Consider the following 21,988-nt stretch of genomic DNA (forward strand, 5'->3'; position numbering starts at 1 on the left):
TACCCCCTCCCCCCCAATCCGGCCCGCCAAAGTCGTTCGGTGTCAGGGATTGGAAATGCGCAAACCCCGACCATCAGGGCTGGTTCCGAATTCAAGGCCTGATTCAGTATCGCTCGCTAAGCAGTGGTCAATTGCTACTTAGTGAGCGGCATAACACGCGCCCCCTGCCACCGAATCCTATCGGTAACATGCGAGGGGATGTACGCGAACATATCCCCTCACATGCGGCCATCAAATGATTTCTCTCCTCTTATAAACTGACTTTCTTTTCCGTCTGAGTTCGCCAAAGAGGGGGTGGGCGCTGACATCATGTGGGGTCAGCCGCCGGCCCACCTGCGTTCTCAGGGAACGGCCAGCATTTTCATGGGGACGCTTATAAAACGCTGAACGTTCCCGTGCTCCGGCCTTTGCCCGCCTCCTCCCCTACCCGTGCAAGCACCTCACCTTTGACAGGTGTCGAAAGCGTTCGCACAGCGTCCCTGCACTTGCGTATAATTGGCCATAAGCATGCAGAGCAGCACCATCAGTACACTGGGGACGATCACTCCTGAATCACCCCCTCGGATCGATACGTGCGATCCTGAATCAGCCTCCAACTGCGCTGTTTTAGGACTTAATGACAATAAACTTCCTGTCATCCGGCAGTCTAGTAATCTCTGAGGTGTATGAAGGGAGTCTAGTTACAGTCCACTTCACATTATGCACCACACGTTAATGCCCATTACTTATTAAACCACATGCCATTATGCCCATTACATGTCATTATGTCACACACCGTAATGCCTATTACATATTATGTCACATAAGTGCCGCTTACCTACATGCTAGTTGCCAGGAGCTGCGTGCTCTATGCCAGGAGTTTTGTGATTGTTGGCACAGGGGGTTTCATGCTTGTTGCCATGAGAGGATTACATGCTTGCTGCCATGGGGGGTTCCATGCTCATTGCCATGGGGTGATTACACATTCATTGCCCAGGGGATGGAAAAGGGTTTACATCCTTGTTGCCCAAGGCGGGGGAGATTACATGCTTGTTGCTCAGGGGGCTCCCTCCAACCATGTTGGCTCATGCCCCTCCTGGGCCCCTGACCCCAGGCTGATTGGCTCCGGAGCTGCACTATATTTGAAATGGCTGAGAGCCGCTGGAGGGGTGAGGAAAGCCTGCGGCGCTGCGCTCCACTCTTCTAGTCTCTCAGTGGCAGCGGCAGAGGTGCTGGAGGGGTGGGGGAACCTGTGGTGCTGCTCAGCTCTCTCCTTCACCTCTCATCTGCGGCACCCGCCAGAGGGGTGGGAGAAGCGCAGTAGGGAATGCAAGGTGATACGGTGTATCAGCAACATATTTCGTACTCCCTTCTTTGCACCACCGCACCTACTCCAGCCAGTCGATGCACTCTTGTCAGCAGCGGTTGCGATCGTCTTTTAGGTAGCCATCCTGACATGCCAGGACATTGCAGGATGCTGCTGTACTACCTTTGTGAGTCCAGGGCTGCAGCCATTTATATCACTGCAGCTCGTGCCAACAGGTTTGATCGGGTTAAATGAACATACAGCCTCATGGCTACAAATGGTTCCCCTGTCACATCTCTCCTGCTCCTAGAACACACAGTGTAAAAGTGTACAAGGAAGACAATATTGTGTATTGTGATTTTGTCATGTTCCTTCCCCCTTTATATTTCTTCCTTCTGTATCCCTCTCCTTTTGCAAAAAAAAAAATTAAAACTCAATAAAATGACTGATGTTAAACAAACTATAACCAGAAATGTAAACAACAAAGTGATTGGCCGATAGTTTGGGGGTATCACAGTTGCAGGGTAATTACTTTTTTGTTGTTTAGCAATGTCAGTATTGCTTTGGTCTTGTATCAGGTTGTCCTAAAAGGTTATCCTTCTAAGCTGCCCAGACCCCACTGAAAAAACGCATCCCCATGACAATACAGAATGTCCCCACCCCATAAGTCACAGTTAGGATGGTGCTTGCTGAGGAATCTGTAATTCATTTGCTGTGTGCCACCCAGAGCATTTATAGATGAGGAAACAAAGCTTAATTGTTGGTTCATGGGACCACAAACCCTTATCTCACATTGGGCCAGATGTATCAAGCTTCAAAAAGTGATAAAGTGGGGAGTGATAAAGAGCCATCCAATCACCTCCAACCTGTCATTTTTCTAACCCAGCCTGTAACATGGCAGGTAGGGTCTGATTGGCTGGCTGTTTATCTCTCTCTGTTTTATCACCTTTGAAGATTGATACATCTGGCTCATTGTATCTGAGTCTCTTTGATGTTTTCTGCAAATCCAGATGTGCTTTGATGCAGTCTCTCTAATAATGGCTTCTTTCTAGCCACCCTCCCATACAGGCCAGTTGTGTGCAGAGCTTTTCATATTGCTGACTGGTGCATCCTCACTCGCACCTGAGGCACTGAGCTCTGTAGGTCCTCCTATAATAATAGCCGGCTACCCTGTGGGTCTCTAACTAGTCTCCTGGCTCTACCACTGACTTGTGATGGGCGGCTTGGTCTAGGCAGCACCTGGGCAGCAGGTCATACAGTAGCTTACATTTCACCACTGATCCTACAGTGGGACATCAGAGCACTTGGCCTTTATTATTGGCTATTATCTTGTAGCCTTTCCTGCCTTGGGCATGTCTATAACTTTATCTGTTAGGTGAATAAAATGCTCCTTGGTCTCCAGTCTCACAGCTTTCCTTCACATTCTCCACCTGACCAATGTGATTTCAATGAAAGGGAGTTTGTCCATACATATTATTAAATGAATATTGTATTATATCAGATAACAATCTCCTGTTTATATTGGAACAGGGTTATTTATACTCAAAGGTCATACATATGATAAACTCATTATTGTATAAGTCTATCAAAAATCTACGCAATAAGAATAATAGTAACCTACAATCAACAGCAACAACATCAGCAGCAACTGGTTCAGGTAAGCAGAGCAAACCCAAGCCTACAAGGCTTATTCTGGCAGGGTGATGGCTTGGCGCAGTAAGGGGTCCCAGCAACATTCTGTGGCTTCTGATTTATATTCTGTTCCCCAGTGGCACCAGGTTGTCTTTATAGGTGCCGGATGACTGAGCGGCAGTCAGGATTCCGACAGTAATTACATCAACGTCGGAATCCCGACTGCTAAAACCCTGACAGACGGGCAGCGGCTATTCTCCCTTGTGGGGGTCAGCTGACCGCCCGCTAACTCCCGAGCATCCGCGCATATGTAAGTGTGAGTCACTTTTACATGCGTGCACCTTCGCCATCATTCGATGGTCGCCAACCATTGAATGATGTGAGTGGATTACAGTAGGCTACGTATGGATGTTACTGTGTAACATCCATTTGCAGGCCCTGTGAGGGAATAGCCCTTGCGAATGGGTGGTGGCCGGGCCACCATTCGCAAGACCGGGTTTGGTGGACTCGATCAACCAGAATAACCCCTTTATCTGTAGTGTTATGTGGTGTGCGTCTACAGTGCCTCCAAAATCAATGTTTCTGCAGTCACAAAACACAAAACACCAGTCACAGTACAAATAATTATTTATATTTTGGGGATTTATATGCAGACAAGATATATATTTTTTTTTACTTCAGACCCAAAGAACAGGGTAAGAGGAAGGGGATAACAGTGCAAGGAGAGTAACAAGGGAAATATAAATACAAATTGGGAAATTTGATAAAAACAAATATTAAAAATGCTTTGAGCTCATAGGTCCAGCTAAAATGGCAGTTTAACCCTTCCAATACTATAGGCCTGGACCTCCAGTCATGGAAGGGTTAAAATGATACAATGCGATAGTGTCTTATTAACTGTAAGAAAACCATACTTACAGGATTGTAACATTAAGAGCAGAAATGACGTCAGAAAGACCGATCGGGGGTCTGGTATCTGGGTCCTTAATAATAAAGTCACCACTTCATCTGTTTGCACAGCGCTGGCGCGCCGCGTGCCCAGTTTAGGGAGCGCAGATTCACCATCTGGCACTAATCACTGCCCCCCTTCTTTTTGAGGCACAAGCCATGTTAACATTAAGTGCACTTTTGTGGTGAGAATTAAATACAAAACAAACAAGAACCCAAAAAAAAAGGATTCACATAAAATACAATAGAGCACAAAGATATCTCAGTAACGTAAAACGGCTTGTGCAGCCTCTGGCTTAGTGGCAGCAGCTAACAGGTCAGACTGCTGAGCTACACAGCTTGCGGAGATGGTTAACAACAATCGGAGATGGGGTCTTCCTGGTAACTTCAATCAAGGATTGAGAGGGTCACAGATAAAGGGAAGGTTTGTAATAGAATCATACATAACATTTAACATACAGAAAATCAATCACATTTTTCTTGCGTGGGGATAGTTCCCTGTGTCTCCAGTGTGATGGTTTACTGATTTCCAGTTGTGCCCAGTTGATTCCAGTGCTGCTTGGTTTGGTCCAGTGTTGCACATCCAGTGAGGGGTTTGGGTCACCCCGCGACTGCCCGCAGTCTGGGGGGCATGGAGGGGGAGGGGCACGGGCATGTTTTCTGTGCCCAACGGGGAAAAAAAAAGGAAATTTTTTTTTTTTCCCCAGCTGTTCAACGAGCGCGTCATTCTCAGAGTCGGTAAAAACTGAAATGATAGTCTGTAACTTGTGAAGGATCCAGAGAAGTGTCATAGCATCCTGCTGCTCCCTGAGAGACAGAAAGAGGGACAGTTAGAAAAGACTCCTGCGTATGAGGCATGAACACTGCACAAGTATCAGACAATAGAGGGGGATGTCAGGTGCTAGAAGGCGCATTTATTGCCTAATGACCTTACACTAATACTGGCAATGTAGTATAATCGGTGTCTGGATTCTGGGAAGACAGGCGCAGTGTAACCCAAGCCGATGGCTGCGTATTGGTTGTAAATGCACTAAGGACACTGGTGAGTAGATCGGAACAGCTTACCGGAGGTGACACCTGCAGGTGAAAGGTGAAATCCTGGGAGGGAAACAACTGGAGAGACCATAAGTGGTACGATGATGGGATCGGCTGGGTACACGCTCCAGAGACCTGGGGGAGAGAAAAAGTTTCCATCAACTCCCATTACATTTACTACCAGGAGTACATACATACTGTATAATACTACATTTTATTAGCAGCTTATAGTCTCTGATCATGCTATTGCAAATGCCTGTAGCAGCCAGGGTCTATGGTACCATAGCAGGAATCTGGCAGCTTTAGGACCCTTGCCATATGCTGTCTAGCTAGCCCTAGGGTGCTCAGCACAGGCCGGAGACTTACAATGGTCTATGACACAGGTCTTCAACCTGTGGCCCTCCAGATGTTGTGGAACTACATGTCCCAGCATGCCCTGACAGTTTTGGCATGCTCTTATAGGAAAAAAAATGTGGCAATGCATGTTGGAACATGTAGTTTCACAACATCTGGGGGGCCATTGAAGATCCATGGTCTATGATATATTTGGGAGAACCATTTCACCTTGTGTGGAGCGGAGCATAGAAACTTAAGTGACAGCTCTGTTGAACAGCCTAAAACTTACCTTCATCTGCACTTTAGCATACTCTGAGTTGCTTGCAGCTTTACGGAACTGTGAACATTGGGTCAGGGCTAAAAAAAGGGCAAAAGCGCTTATTTAGAGTTTAAGATTTGTAAGTTTGTTTGCATATTATTGCGCAATAATATAGATATTTAAGCACTTAGGTGTTACAGCAAAAGGTTGAATAGAGAGTTATTAAATGGTACAGATATTTGAATGTGTTCAATTTAAAGTGATTAATTACGAGTACAATAAGAATGTTCATTGGTTGTAACATAATACAGTAGAATTGTAGAATACATTTGTTTACTTTAAGAAAACATCTAATCAGTCGTTCTTCTCTGCGGGCGTCCTCTGAGATTTGCATAGTCTCCGAGGTGCTCGTAGCGGGGTGGGCATACAGTAGGCGGGCAGGGGGCCTTCGCAGGGTTTCCTGGGCGTACTCACAAAAATATTGGATGCACCCAGGAAATGCTGGGCATCAGCAAGTGAACGGGGGTGGCTACTTGCCTTCCGGGAGCCGGCAGCAGACGTCACCGAATGTCAGCTGCCCACAATGTTCACGGAGCAGGGTGCCACTAAATAAAGTCACCAGGGAGTGAGCGCTTCAGAAATCGACCATCGAATGATTTTGGGAAAATATGCGAATAGCGGGGTGTGGGCATTTGGGCGGTGCTAAAAAGCTCACAAAGAAGCAAAATAACACTGCTTTGTGAGCCAACCAGAATAAGGGCCATACTGCTTATTAATGGGTGCAAGAATAGTGTAGCCCTGGCAGAAACAATGGTTAAGCATAGAGAACCCCAAGTAGGCATCGGCCTGGCTGCGATCCCATGGGAATGCCCAGCATTTCATAGAGACGCCCATGCCACTTTCATGGAGGAGAAACATCCTCCGGTGCGTGACAGCACTTGGGCCCTTATTTTGATCTGAGCGGTACGGCCCGCGTGCGGCCGTACCGCCGATGTTTACACTCTGCACATGCGCAGAGGTCACTCTGCGCATGTGCAGGGGAATTCGCCGTGTAAAAAATTTAGACGCCGCAAAGGGGGCGTATAGGGGTGTGAGGGGCTTAATAGCCTCATTACCCTATGTATACGCCCAGCGTTTCATGGGCGTTCCCATGCAAACGCGGGGCGTATGCATGGTAATGAGGCTATGACGCCAGTGATGGGGGCGGAAAGCTGACATCGCCGGATGTCAGCTGCCCGCCCCAATACAAGCTTTCACACGGACGATTGTCCGTGTGCTCGAAGCTTGCGTGAGCGGGGGGAGCGTGCGGCCCTGCCTTCGATGGTCATCGACCATCGAATGCAGGGGGCAGCTCCCAACATGGTGGAGGCGTACGCCCCGCCATTTTCATGCGGATCGGCAGCCGTCCGTGTACGGACGGCCGTGCCGATCCGTCTTGTAGGCGGGGATTCGTCTGGTGCGGTCGGAGCCGCATATGCGGCTCGACCGCACCAACCAGAATAAGGGCCAGAATGCTCTGATGAAGTGAACTATTAGGGGGAGCAGGCAAGAAACCGAATGGACATTCCAAACTACATCATCTACATATGCGATGGTCAGTGGGATGTACCGCCAATGCTTTGTACAGAGAGAGAGAGAGAGAGTTGGGGCAGAGAGAGACTGGACACACTTGTCGGCATAAGCAGGCAGCAAACGGAACACATGAATTCCCCGCCTGACTCTGCAACGCCCCAATTGCTGGCTCAATAATCCTGGCTGGTACACACTTTTGCAGAAGAAAATCAACTAAATAAAAATGTATTGTTTGTGGGGAAACAATTGTTGTCACTGATTTTCATTCTGTCTTTGACTGATCTTCCTTAACCATTGCATTGGCAGGTCTCAGTATCATATCCGCCACAGACGGCTCCTATTTATTTTTGATCTGTCCGACAGGGGGCGCTTACCTGTTTGCTAGGCTGCAAGTATATGCAGCTTAGCGAACAGGACTGAATAAGGCCCTTTATCTGTCTGTGCTCATGGTCGCCATCTCTCTCTCTACAGATCTCACACACTCTCCCTCTGACCCAGGTTAATGGCTGTGAGGGGTAAGGAGACAGGAGGGAAGAAGGACACAGAAAACTCATAAGTTACCTAACAACTCACCTCTGAAATAATGCTAGAACAGGTCCAGGTGCAGCACATATTCGGTGTACACATAGGTGGCCAGCTGATCACCCGTTGTACTCGAGTAGACCTGGGTAACATAGATAAAGGTTATTACTGCACTATTCACACAATACTGACTATAGTGCACAACCTAGGGGTCTAGTTACTAACATGCAGCAATAAGGTGGATTGTCTATTACCTATTATTGGGGCAACAGAAACTCACTTATTGCCACCATCAGAGAAAGGTGACTAATATCTGGGACTTAAAAATACTTTCTACCTCACTCTTCCCAACTGCTTTAAATGTAATAAAATATATTTTTAACCAATTTATCATCTTTTTTTCATGGATTTTTGTAGGAAACACCCTTTCAGCATTTTATATGTGGAAATGGGAAACAGGGACAGAGGGGCGCACAATCACTGTACTATAGTGTTCTCAGATCCAGTCCTCTGCATACACTGGCAGTGCATGTTTTCCATATGTCCTTGCTGGAGCACAGGCATATTCATTACTCACTGACACATTATAAAATATCTACAGATGATTCTTAGGATTTCACTTGTGTTTCTGTGAGAAGACCTGTAAATTGTGCAACGTTAGCTTGTCCCAAGAACTGGAAATGGGAAGCAATGCTCCTCTATAAGAAATGAATGTTACAGTAAGGGGGTCATATTGTTCATTTGCACCCCCACGTGGTCCAGCGATGGTTTTTTTCCGTGCATGCGCATAATGAATTATGCGCATGTGCAGGGTCCCTGGGCGACTGAACTCAGCGACTGATCAGTTCACACTGACCAATGTGGGCCAGGGGAGTGGGGCAGCAGAGTAGGGTGTCCACCATGGGAACGCTCAGCATTTCATGGCCGTCCCTATGGGATTGCGTGCAGCAGGTGGTGTGCCAGGGTTGGACGGCTGACGACACATGACGTCGGGCAGGCGGATGACGTCAGCCGTCCGTCCTGGTTTCGGACGGCCACTGACTTATATTTGCGTGGCCTGGATCAGTCAATCGATGGTCGGTGATCATCAAATGATTTCTCCTGCTGCGGGCACATGAGAGGGTATGTGTATTCGTGACACTTCCCCTCGCATGGTTGCAAGGTGATACGGTGGTGATTCGGCAGGGGCAGGCCCTCTGGGACTCGGTACGCTGCGAGTTTCACAGCTTACCGAGTCAACCAGAATCAGGGCCTAAGTGTAGAGATGGTGATGTGTTATATGTGTTATATAAAATATCTCTCAATAATCCATCTATGCCAAATCACTTCAGTCAGACACAAAGCCCTCTGACTGGCTCACTGGTCACCAAAGGCTATCCGCTTACGCAGCACTTTCCCAGTTACAGGAAGAACACTATACACGTGTACCCAGACCGTCCAATAGGACCCTTCCATCAGGTACAGAAAGCTCTGCTCCCGGACTTCCCAGGTGCAGTTACCTGCAGTGAAACAGCTTTCTCATCAATTATCTAGTTCAACACAGGTGACTACAATCATAAACAGGGGGAAGCCCAAGAGCAGATCCTCTTGTACCTGATGGAAGGGGTCATGCTGGGGGATCTGTTATTCCCCCACTCCCATCCCTAACTCCTATCTCACATGTCAATACAGACAAAAGTAAAACAGTAGGGATGGCCATTCACGATCGATGATTCGAAATCATCGATGGTTCATGGCCAATGTCGAATACTTTAGCCATCGATGGGGGAGAACCAGATGCTTTCCCTCCATCGATGGAACAGTAAAACGATGTTTGCTTTATTTTTTCAAAGCCCCGGGACACAGAGCATAGCTCTGCCCCCTGACACCAGCGAAGCCATGTCCCCCATGTTTTGATTGGCCCACAGGCCAATCAATCAAACACAATGGATGACCATCGATATGTGAAAATATTGATGGTCATCATTGCATAGTTTAGCACTATCGATGGCAAGTTGCAGAATTGCCATCGATGGCAATGGCAACAACGGCCATCCCTATAAAACAGATATTTTAGTAGATGTATTTAAAAGTGAAAAAACATAGGCACCTGATTATCACTACCCCGGAGGGCTGTATTCTATTGTATTATGTTGGTGAAATAGTTACAGCCATACATTTATGTACATTTAATGTTCCTTTCCTGCAGTTAGATTATAAATTAGGAACATGTACATAGGATCTCACTGAAATTAGGCACAAATAACATTAACAGGGTAAGTTATAGCAACTTAGAAATCCTAAAAATAAAATTAGACCCATTAGCATGGATACTATAGAGTGTATATGGGAGAGCAGCAAGCTGGTCACATGACCCAAGCTATACACTTTCATAGCTGAGAGTGGCAGTTATTTTCCAACTGGCATCTCTGCAGCAGACAGCATCAGAGGAGGAAGCAGGAGCCCAAGCAGAGGATTGAGAAGGGGAGAAAAAGCGATTTCAGGAGACAGAAAGCCAATTACTGGATCAGGTGAACCCGTCGTAAGACGCAGGAGCCGAATCAGGAGAGGTAAGTAAACTTATTGGATCAGGTGTACCCGTCAGTAGACGCAGGAGCCCGATCAGGAGAAGTAAGTAAACTTATTGGATCAGGTGTACCCGTCGGAAGACGCAGGAGCCAGATCAGGAGAGGTAAATCGACTTAGTGGATCAGGTGTACCCGTCTGAAGACGCAGGAGCCAGATCAGGAGAGGTAAATCGACTTATTGGATCAGGTGTACCCGTCGGAAGACGCAGGAGCCAGATCAGGAAAGGTAAATTGACCAATTGGATCAGGTGTACCCGTCGGAAGACGCAGGAGCCAGATCAGGAAAGGTAAATTGACCAATTGGATCAGGTGTACCCGTCGGAAGACGCAGGAGCCAGATCAGGAGAGGTAAATCAACTTATTGGATCAGGTGTACCCGTCGGAAGACGCAGGAGCCAGATCAGGAGAGGTAAATCGACTTAGTGGATCAGGTGTACCCGTCTGAAGACGCAGGAGCCAGATCAGGAGAGGTAAATCGACTTAGTGGATCAGGTGTACCCGTCGGAAGACGCAGGAGCCAGATCAGGAAAGGTAAATTGACCAATTGGATCAGGTGTACCCGTCTGAAGACGCAGGAGCCAGATCAGGAGAGGTAAATCGACTTATTGGATCAGGTGTACCCGTCGGAAGACGCAGGAGCCAGATCAGGAAAGGTAAATTGACCAATTGGATCAGGTGTACCCGTCGGAAGACGCAGGAGCCAGATCAGGAAAGGTAAATTGACCAATTGGATCAGGTGTACCCGTCGGAAGACGCAGGAGCCAGATCAGGAAAGGTAAATTGACCAATTGGATCAGGTGTACCCGTCGGAAGACGCAGGAGCCAGATCAGGAGAGGTAAGTCAACTTATTGGATCAGGTGTACCCGTTGGGAGACGCAGGAGCCAGATCAGGAAAGGTAAACGACCAATTGGATCAGGTGTACCCGTCGAAAGACGCAGGAGCCAGATCAGCAGAGGTAAGTTCACATATTGGATCAGGTGTACCCGTCGGAAGATGCAGGAGCCGGATCAGAAGATGGAGGAGATGGTCGGGAAGAAGAGGAGAAGGAAGGAGACCTCAAGAAGGCCTGAAAAGGAAGCACCTGAGGAGGAACCCAGCGGCAAGATACAGAAGACAGACCAGAACACAGAGGAGATGGCCGGAAAGAAGAGGTGCAGGAAGGAGACATCAAGAAAGCCTGAAAAGGAAGCACCTGAGGAGTCCAGCACCAAGATGCAGGAGAAAGACCAGAAGACAGTGAAGAACACTTCATCAAGAAAATCCAGAGAGGAAGAATCGCTGGAAGAGAGAAAGAGAGCAGCAAGCGAGGCTAAAGACCCGGATGAAGATCAGCCAAGACCAGGTAAGCGGAAATGTAGTTGGATGTCCTTGCACTGTAGTTCATTTTCACACTGGCAAAGTTTAATATTGTTTATATAAAAAAATTATTAATAATGTTTTATTTGTAATTTATATTCATTTCATTGGTTACTACAGTTATTCAGATAAAGACAGTCTCAAAAAAAAGGATTAGTAAAACTACTGTAATATTTATGGAGAAAGGTGCACAACTACAAAGGTGCTGTAACCTACAGTATAGCTCAGTTTGGTGACAGGCATATGCCGGCATTCGCAGTGTTATTTACACAATGAAAACACAGTATGAATGTTCTTCTACCTTTACCTAGCCTAATCCTAACATTACTATGATTATTACTTCATTAACCCCACACCCAAATATCAGGGGGTTTACAGAATAGCTCTAGGTTTACTGGCACTAAAGGTGGTAATACCCAGGATGGCAGTGCCTGCATTTATACGTGACAGCCCAACCCCCCTGGGGAAGACAGCCATGGTGATAACTGAAGAATGTAGGGCTGGTGTCACCCGGTGTAATGACTCATGGGGGGAAATTTACTAAGATGTGTATGCTACTTCACATGTGATGTTGCTATGGGCAACCAATCAGAATCTACTTCTTATTTATTTAGCATCCTCTAGAAGACAGGATCTGATTGGTTGCCCATAGCAACATCACATGTGAAGTAGAATACACATCTTAGTAAATCCCCCGCCATGGTGTCATGGCGGTTTTTTCCCTTCATTTAATTATGGACTTGGATATTTAATCTATTATTAGATATTTAATCTATTATTAGATATTTAATCTAAAGTAATGTATGTTAACATGAATTTCACATATAGGAATACAGATGCAAACCCTTTCAGGCTGTTTATAGGACAACAAAACGCATTATATCCCGTGTCAAACTTGGACATGAAGGGCCCATCAGGCGAATGTAATGGTTGGCATCTATTGTAGCTCAATGCCATTACAAATGTACTACAGGCGATGTGATTAGTGGCAGAACGGTATGGCCAGTAACTACAGGATTAGCTCAGAGGAATTGGCTTGGTCACTAGAACCCCAGGCAATCCTTTTGATCACTAGCAATAATTTACCTGCTTAAATTTGCATGAGAATGCATCACTAACAGTTCCTTACAACACATAAATGCACATGCTCCATTCCTACAATATTAAATAGGCACTATTCAGTTACGCAACAAAATTATTAAACTCAAAAGTGATCAAGGTGCAGGGCAATACTGTGTCTGAAGTCTGGGGGCACATAGAAAACATTGGTGGTAGGTGTAGAAGGACAGAAAGCCTACATAAGCAGAGGGAAGGGCTAAGGCACTGCAAGGGAACAAGGGAAGGGTAGAGAGCCTGGATCAGACAGAGCCCGAGAGTCCAAACTACGCAGGGATAGAGCAGAGAGACTGAACCAGACAGGGGAAGGGCAGAGAGGCCAGACCAGACAGGGTAAGGGCAGAGAGGCCGGACCAGACAGGGGAAGGGCAGAGAGGCCGGACCAGACAGGGGAAGGGCAGAGAGTCTGGACGAGACAGGGGAAGGGCAGAGAGGCCGGACCAGGCAGGGGAAGGGCAGAGAGGCCGGACCAGGCAGGGGAAGGGCAGAGAGGCCGGACCAGGCAGGGGAAGGGCAGAGAGACCGGACCAGACAGGAGAAGGGCAGAGAGGCTGGAGTGCCCCACGTAGGAATACTTAATTAAAGGTGTATTCAGGAGCTTGGGCTTACTGTTCAATGAGGCCTGGTGGTTCCGATTAGCTAGAAGTAGCTTTGTAAAACCCTATAGTGTGCTACGCTGTAAGTTTGAATCGTGCCCTATCTCCTTATCTGTTGAATAATAAATTCCTAATCTATTATTTTACTCCGCAAGGACCAAGCAGCATCTCACCGCCAGACTGCCCCGAGGACGAATCTCAATTCCTGGAGAGATATGACATCCGTCGGGAGTTAGGCCGAGGCACATACGGAGTGGTCCTGCTGGCGCACGACAACATCACCAAGACGGATGTCGCCATTAAACTCTTGAACAACAACGGACTGTCAGATAGAGAAGAATTGAAGGCGTGGATGGAGACCAGAGCCCTACAATCAACATCTGGGAGCCCCTTCTTAGCACATGGACTTCTGACCTTCCAGAATGAAGACGTCTTGGCATTCGTCATGGACTACGCCAGCGGTGGAGACCTGTTTGACCTGCTGCAATCAAGAGGGCGTCTTGAGTCTACGGCTACAACGTACGATCTATGCATAATCTGGTGTATAACTCTGTGTGATATAGGATTCCGGTACTTATGTAATATCTGGACTCCCGTTTTTCTTATGAGACCGCGTCCCCTCGCGGGGCTCGCTGCGCTCGCCACACTATAGAAAATCAACTCCATGCGTAGTTGGATAGTAGGGGTATGAAAAAATGGGGTGCATTTAACATGGGAGTCCAGATAATACATAAGTACCAGGATTCCTTGTTGGACGTCCATCAATTTGTCTCTTCCTGCTAGAATTCTATTCTACCCGTATTTGTCTTCCTTTCGTGTTCTACAGCTCTTACACTGTTCCCCATCCCACACTGTATCTCTCTATCCTGCCCATACACAATGGCTGATTTGGGATATTACAATGTTGTTACATTTCTTCTATAACAGAGTCTTCGCTGCCGAGATAGTGTCCGGTCTCCAGTACTTCCACAGGATGGGCTTCATCCATCGGTAACTTTCTTTCTTTCCTCATTTAAATAAACATAGAAGAAAAGATAATTTGGGATTCCTATATATATACACCCCTTTGTGTGCAGCTCTAGCCTGACCATTACATCCCTCCAAAGCCCCTCCTACCACCCTGTCACTACCACACCCACTTCTATCTGGGCCACAGGGAAATACATCTCAACTGCCAGACACCTGGGATAATGCAGTCCCAATCATGGCATCAGGGCAGAGCCAGCAAATTGAGACAACTCAAGTCAATCTCAGACATTGGGAGCAATGCTAGCGGTGTATATGTGGATCTGATTATAAGATTATATGCATGCAAGTGCAAATATACAGGAAGGACAGCAACTCTGCCAGCATCCAGCATCTGCCAGCAAACACTTCTTATTCGCAACACAATGCACCTAAGACGCACCAGGAGACTTTGCCTTAATATGTGTCTGAGGACGTATCTGCAGCCTTAGACACTTATGATGTATGCAAACAAGTACTTAATGACAAAATACTTATTGTTCCTTTTACAGAGACATCAAACCAGAGAACATCCTGCTTCATGACGGCCATATTAAAATCACCGACTTCGGGCTGGCGATCGAGAACAAACCCAGAGCCTCTGGCTACGCTGGAACACGTGGCTACATTGCCCCAGAGGTGAGGCTATAATAAATTTGAGGGGCTATGTGATAAGGTGGATATGGAGGAGACAATGTCACATTTCCATTCTTAATACCAAAGCCCCAGAATTAATCTGTACATAAATTAATTAAATTTCTATTCCCATTATGTACCCAGCGTGTCTGTCCCGGTAATGGTGTTCCCAGTGTGTCTGTCCCGGTAATGGTGTTCCCAGCATATCTGTGCCGGTAATGGTTTACCCAGTGTGTCTGTCCCGGTAATGGTGTTCCCAGCGTGTCTGTCCCGGTAATGGTGTTCCCAGTGTGTCTGTCCCGGTAATGGTGCTCCCAGCGTGTCTGTCCCGATAATGGTGTACCCAGTGTGTCTGTCCCGGTAATGGTGTGCCCAGCGTGTCTGTCCCGGTAATGGTGTTCCCAGTGTGTCTGTCACGGTAATGGTGTACCCAGCGTGTCTGTCCCGGTAATGGTGCTCCCAGCGTGTCTGACCTGGTAATGGTGTTCCCAGTGTGTCTGTCCCGGTAATGGTGCTCCCAGCGTGTCTGACCTGGTAATGGTGTTCCCAGCATGTCTGACCTGGTAATGGTGTTCCCAGCATGTCTGACCTGGTAATGGTGTTCCCAGCATGTCTGACCTGGTAATGGTGTTCCCAGCATGTCTGACCTGGTAATGGTGTGCCCAGCGTGTCTGACCTGGTAATGGTGCGCCCAGCGTGTCTGACCTGGTAATGGTGTGCCCAGCGTGTCTGACCTGGTAATGGTGTGCCCAGCGTGTCTGACCTGGTAATGGTGTTCCCAGCATGTCTGACCTGGTAATGGTGTTCCCAGCATGTCTAACCTGGTAATGGTGTGCCCAGTGTCGGTCCTGGGAACTGTGTGCCCAGCATGTCGGTCCAGGGAACTGTGTGCCCAGCATGTCTGTCCTGGGAACTGTGTGCCCAGTATGCCTATATATGATAAACATGATCTGATTTCTCATTCATCTCACATGTATGGAATTATTTGTCAGTGTAACATCTGATGGCAGGCGTATTGTGCCCAGATCTGCTGTCCTGTTTATGAAGTGTAATGTAGTGAACTTCTTACCTTTTAATGACAGATCATCATGGGAGACCGATATAATGCGGGAGTGGATTGGTACTCCTTCGGTGTGGTGCTATTCCAGATGTCAACAGGAAAATCCCCCGAGGAGTGCCGCATCTCGGCTTTGGCGGGCTGTCATCTGTGCCCGAATACAAGAAACATCATTGAAGAGGTGAGTGTGAGAACATACTTAGCATTCAGCACTAGGTAACAAAGAGGCCATGAACAATGTGTCAGCGTCTGTTATTTATACAGAACCCCCATTCTCTAGTATCAGCCATGTAGTTGTTCTACGAGCGGTCATGTAGCTGTACATGGGGAAGCTATACGTAGTTACATACGTCAGATTACATTACTGGCTCCCTGACACACACAAATAAGTGAAGGAAACTCCAAGCCAGATCAATGCCTGCTGCAGGAGTCACTGTACCACTGACATACACTACTGGTCACGTTATACAGCACCGGCATTTTCCCTGTTTCTATTCAAATATAAGCAAATCAAGTCCAGTGAATGACCCCCAATGGTACCATGATAAGCAGTAACCTGCTAGAGGTTAGGGGAAAGAATACTAAACTACATAGACACACATCCTCTGATTAGGGCAATACAGTATAATGCTTCTTTTCTTTGATGCTAAAATCATGTCTCCTATATATGTACTGTAAGAAATCAGACTGCAGATAAACAGAAACTTAGGGCCTTATTCTAATCGGATCGGTGAAACGTGCGTACGGTCCGTCACACCGTACGTTTCCTGTACGCTCACGGTGAGCGTAAGTCCGCCCACAGAACAGCCACACACGGATGGTCACAATGGGGAGTGGCGTACACTTGAGCGTACGCCACCGTGCACGGACGGATCTCCCTCTTAGCCACCGACACCTGGCGTACATCAGAGCGTACGCCACCGTTTACGGACGGGTCTCGTCCGTTTTCACACCGTCACCTTCCGTATATCTGAACGTACGCCACAGTGCAAGTAGAAATTGAGTCCAAAAACATCATTGTTGCTCTTAGATGTGGTTTGTGTCTTTTTCCTAATAAAAAACTGGTATGTTTGTGTTACAGTAAAAAAGTTGACACACGTCGACTTCTGTGAATTGAGTGTCCTGCTTTTTAAAGTATACAAAAACACTTTCTGAATTGGTGAGATGGTTATTGCAGCATTGCTTATTGCATTCAGGTGTATGTAATTTACTTGTATTCGGCATTAATTAGCAGACCCAGGCGTCCGCTCTCATGCGGTAGCTCTAAGAGTGGTCAGGAGCACTCTTTGGCGTCCACCTGTTTTTGGTCCAAAATTCACGGTGCATTCGCCGATCGAGACGGTTGTGGCACCGTGCATTTTGTGTGCACACCCCCCTGTACGCCCATGTTTACGCCCAGTTTTCCTGATTACTCCGGCCGCTCCCATAAAAACGCCCACATGCCGCCCACAATGACCGTACTCTTGCGGACAGGTTTTTTCGCACGGAGAGACCCGTTCGTGAGCGGTTTGAGGTCACTGCACATGCGCATAGCGAAAGCTACGTATGCGCAGATGCAAAAAAACCCTGAACCGACCGTGTACGGTCCCACGCACCAAGCAGAATAACCCCCTTAGTTACACTCCTGTTCCTCTTTCCAGCTCCTGTGTGGTGACCCTGAGATGCGTCTGGGTGAGAACGGCAACATCAGAGAACATCCATTCTTCACGGGAATCGATTGGGAGAAGTTAGAACATCTGCAGGACCCATTCACTCCCAGCTTCTCCCTGCAGCCGCCACAGTGAAGGTAACATCACTTCCCCAGGTGCAGGAGGTATAACATCATCTCACACAGGAGCAGCCGATACCTCCATCAGTAGCCACATAACAACGTCCAGCTTCCAGAAGAACACCTGGCTCCTCCGTCAGCCCGAATTACACAAGGTGGCAGAACATCGCCCCTCAACTAACAACTACGGTATGTTCTCCAACGCCCATCAAGTACTGGAGACCGAGAGACCGGAACATCAAATCTCTTACTTATTGGGTAAGTACGATCCAACCCATATTATGCGCAACGAACACCTCTGCTGATTGCAGAGGTGCTTGCGGTATAGAGCAGCCAGCGATTGCAAATGGAGGCACGGGGTGGAATGCACCTCCTCCTGCGTTTGCACTGCTTAAGGATTAAGCGTTATACACATACCACCCCAGGGCCAATAGCCTAACAGCACACCCCCACTATCTCCTGCCTTACCATCGCTCGCACCACCCCCCATCATCCATGCCCACACTGCTGCTCTCTCTAACTCCCCCCTCAGCGTCTCTGTCCTCACCCTCTCTGCCCTCGCCCACTCTCTAACTCCCCCCACAGCGTCTCTGCCCTCACCCTCTCTCTAACTCCCCCCTCCGTGTCTCTGCCCTCTCTCTAACTCCCCCCTCAGCCTCTCTGCCCTCACTAAGGGGGAGATTCTCTAAGCGAAAAATGCGGTAAAAACCCCGTTATCAGGGTTTTTACCGCATTTTGGGATGCTGTAAATATGGCGGCAGGGGGTGGCCCATAGAAGCCAATGGGCTTCTACCGCAACCCTCTGCCGCCCCGCGCCGACCCCCTCGCCGCCCCGCATCGCCCCCTCACCTGTGTCCGGGCAGCACAGAGCTGTGCTGCCCGGACCTGTGACCTCCTCCCTGCACTGATCCTCTTCCGGGTGCAGGGAGGAGGAGAGCCGGGCGCAGCAGCAGCAGCGACTCTCACCGCAAAGGACAGCTCTTAACGCAAGAGCTGTCCTTTGCCTTAATTATCGCATATGTTACAACATATGCGATAATTAAATATGTGATGGGCGGCGAAGGGGGGCGGAGATTCTTAGAGAATCTCCCCCTAACTCTCTAACTCCCCCCTCAGAGTCTCTGCCCTCACCCTCTCTCTAACTCCCCCCTCAGCCTCTCTGCCCTCACCCTCTCTCTAACTCCCCCTTCAGCGTCTCTGCCCTCACCGTCTCGCTCTAACTCCCCCCTCACCCTCTCTCTAACGCCCCCCTCAGCGACTCTGCCCTCACCCTCTCTTTCTAACTCCCCCCTCAGCCTCTCTGCCCTCACCCACTCTCTAACTCCCCCCTCAGTGTCTCTGCCCTCACCCTCTCTCTCTAACTCCCCCCTCAGCCTCTCTGCCCTCACTAACTCTCTAACTCCCCCCTTAGCGTCTCTGCCCTCACCCTCTCTCTAACTCCTCCCTCAGCTTCTCTGCCCTCACCCTCTCTCTAACTCCCCCTCAGCCTCTCTGCCATCACTAACTCTCTAACTCCCCCCTCAGCGTCTCTGCCCTCACCCTCTCTCTAACCCCCCCCTCAGCCTCTCTGCCATCACCCACTCTCTAACTCCCCCCTCAGCGTCTCTGCCCTCACCCACTTTCTAACTCCCCCCTCAGCGTCTCTGCCTTCACCCTCTCTCTAACTCCCCCCCCCTCAGTGTCTCTGCCATCACCCTCTCTATAACTCCCCTCCTCAGAGTCTCTGCCCTCACCCTCTATCTCCCCCCTCAGCGTTAATGCCCTCACCCTCTCTCTAACTCCCCCCTCAGCCTCTCTGCCATCACCCACTCTCTAACTCCCCCTTCAGCGTCTCTGCCCTCACCCTCTCTCTAACTCCCCCCTCAGCGTCTCTGCCCTCACCCTCTCTCTAACTCCACCCTCAGCGTCTCTGCCCTCTCCCTCTCTCTAACTCCCCCCTCAGCGTCTCTGCCCTCACACTCCAACTCCAATCCAATCCATATTATGCGCAATGTTTGGTTTCTGCACATGTGATCACATCGCAGAACAACAAACACCTCTGCTGATTGCAGAGGTGCTTGCGGTGTAGAGCAGCCAGCGATCGCAAATGGAGGCAGGGGGTGGAATGCACCTCCTCCTGCATTTGCATTGCTTGAGGATCCCACATGATAAGCTGCTGTGAGCAGCTTGTCATGTGCAATCCAAACCGAATCAGGCATCTTCTAAAAATGTATATAAAATATAACATCAATGGCGAGGGTTTGGCTGGCTTATCTGGGGAGGACGGAGGCCAGAACTGATGCATACCTCCCAACATGACCCTCTCCAGGAGGGACAAAATGCTCTGCTTCTGGATTTTCTTCTGAATGCATGATTACCTTGATCTGTCTTGAACAGGATAATTAATAAGAAAGGTGTTTCAACACAGGTGATGTCAATCATAAATTAAGACAGAAGGGCAGAAGCAGAGCAATGTGTCCCTCCTGGAGAGGGTCATGTTGGGAGGTATGCTGATGTTATATCTTATATACATTTAAGCTGCAATGCAAAGTTTCTTTGGTCTCGCAAGACGACCTACAACTGCAAGCCTGAGAGAGATGAGACTTACTCAGGCTGCAGTCGCAGCGTCACAGCCACCGATGGTCGTGATGTTTTTCTAAACTGCAATTGCAGTTTGTTATGATCACAAATGGAGGCAGGGGGTGGAATGCACCTCCTCCTGCGTTTGCACTGCTTAAGGATTGAGGATTAAGCGTTATACACATGCCACCCCCGGGTCAATAGCCTAACAGCGCACCCCCACTCTCTCCTGCCTTACCATCACTCGCACCACCCCCCATCGTCCATGCCCACACTGCTGCTCTTTCTAACTCCCCCCTCAGCGTCTCTGTCCTCACCCTCTCTGCCCTCGCCCACTCTCTAACTCCCCCCTCAGCGTCTCTGCCCTCACCCTCTCTGCCCTTGCCCACTCTCTAACTCCCCCCACAGCGTCTCTGCCCTCACCCTCTCTCTAACTCCCCCCTCAGCGTCTCTGCCCTCACCCTCTCTCTAACTCCCTCCCTCAGCCCTCACTAATTCTCTAACTCCCCCCTCAGCGTCTCTGCCCTCACCCTCTCTCTAACTCCCCCCTCAGCCTCTCTGCCCTCACCCTCTCTCTAACTCCTCCCTCAGCCTCTCTGCCCTCACTAACTCTCTAACTCCCCCCTCAGCATCTCTGCCCACACCCTCTCTGCCCTTTCCCACTCTCTAACTCCCCCCACAGCGTCTGCCCTCACCCTCTCTCTAACTCCCCCCTCAGAGTCTCTGCCCTCACCCTCTCTCTAACTCACCCCTCAGCCCTCACTAACTCTCTAACTCCCCCCTCAGCGTCTCTGCCCTCACCCTCTCTCTAACTCCCCCCTCAGCCTCTCTGCCCTCACCCTCTCTCTAACTCCCCCCTCAGCTTCTCTGCCCTCACCCTGTCTCTCTAACTCCCCCCTCACCCTCTCTCTAACTCCCCCCCTCAGCGTCTCTGCCCTCACCCTCTCTCTCTAACTCCCCCCTCAGCCTCTCTGCCCTCACCCTCTCTCTAACTCCCCCCTCAGCCTCTCTGCCCTCACTAACTCTCTAACTCCCCCCTCAGCTTCTCTGCCCTCACCCTCTCTCTCTAACTCCCCCCTCAGCGTCTCTACCCTCACCCTCTCTCTCTAACTCCTCCCTCAGTCTCTCTGCCCTCACCCACTCTCTAACTCCCCCCTCTCTCTAACTCCCCCCTCATTGTCTCTGCCCTCACCCTCTCTCTCTAACTCCCCCCTCAGCCTCTCTGCCCTCACTAACTCTCTAACTCCCCCCTCAGCGTCTCTGCCCTCACCCTCTCTCTAACTCCCCCCTCAGCGTCTCTGCCCTCACCCTCTCTCTAACTCCCCCCTCAGCCTCTCTGCCCTCACTAACTCTCTAACTCCCCCCTCAGCCTCTCTGCCCTCACCCTTTCTCTAACCCCCCCCTCAGCCTCTCTGGCATCACCCTCTCTCTAACTCCCCCCTCAGTGTCTCTGCCCTCACCCACTCTCTAACTCCCCCCTCAGCGTCTCTGCCCTCACCCTCTCTCTAACTCCCCCCCCTCAGTGTCTCTGCCCTCACCCTCTCTATAACTCCCCCCCTCAGAGTCTTTGCCCTCACCCTCTATCTCCCCCCTCAGTGTTAATGCCCTCACCCTCTCTCTAACTCCCCCCTCAGCTCTAACTCTCTAACTCCCCCCTCAGCATCTCTGCCCTCACCCTCTCTCTCTAACTCCCCCCTCACCCTCTCTCTAACTCCCCCCTCAGCGTCTCTGCCCTCA

At 49.2% G+C, this 21,988-nt stretch overlaps 1 long non-coding RNA gene across 4 annotated transcripts in view; it reads right to left on the minus strand.

Annotated features, from left to right (window-relative positions):
• Window positions 1–5,526: 5,526 nt before the first annotated feature.
• Window positions 5,527–21,988, minus strand: part of LOC146045763 (uncharacterized) — a 50,119-nt gene continuing 33,657 nt past the window's right edge. For all 4 annotated transcript variants that reach the window (XR_014465590.1, XR_014465591.1, XR_014465589.1 and 1 more), the window contains 3 exons: window positions 15,937–16,072; window positions 7,641–7,731; window positions 5,527–5,593 (listed from right to left, as the gene is read on the minus strand). This is a non-coding gene — a long non-coding RNA (uncharacterized LOC146045763). The remainder of the gene's footprint in view (window positions 5,594–7,640; window positions 7,732–15,936; window positions 16,073–21,988) is intronic.

This window comes from Crinia signifera, chromosome 11 (assembly GCF_055691185.1).
Source record: "Crinia signifera chromosome 11, ASM5569118v1, whole genome shotgun sequence".
Lineage (NCBI taxonomy): Eukaryota > Metazoa > Chordata > Amphibia > Anura > Myobatrachidae > Crinia > Crinia signifera.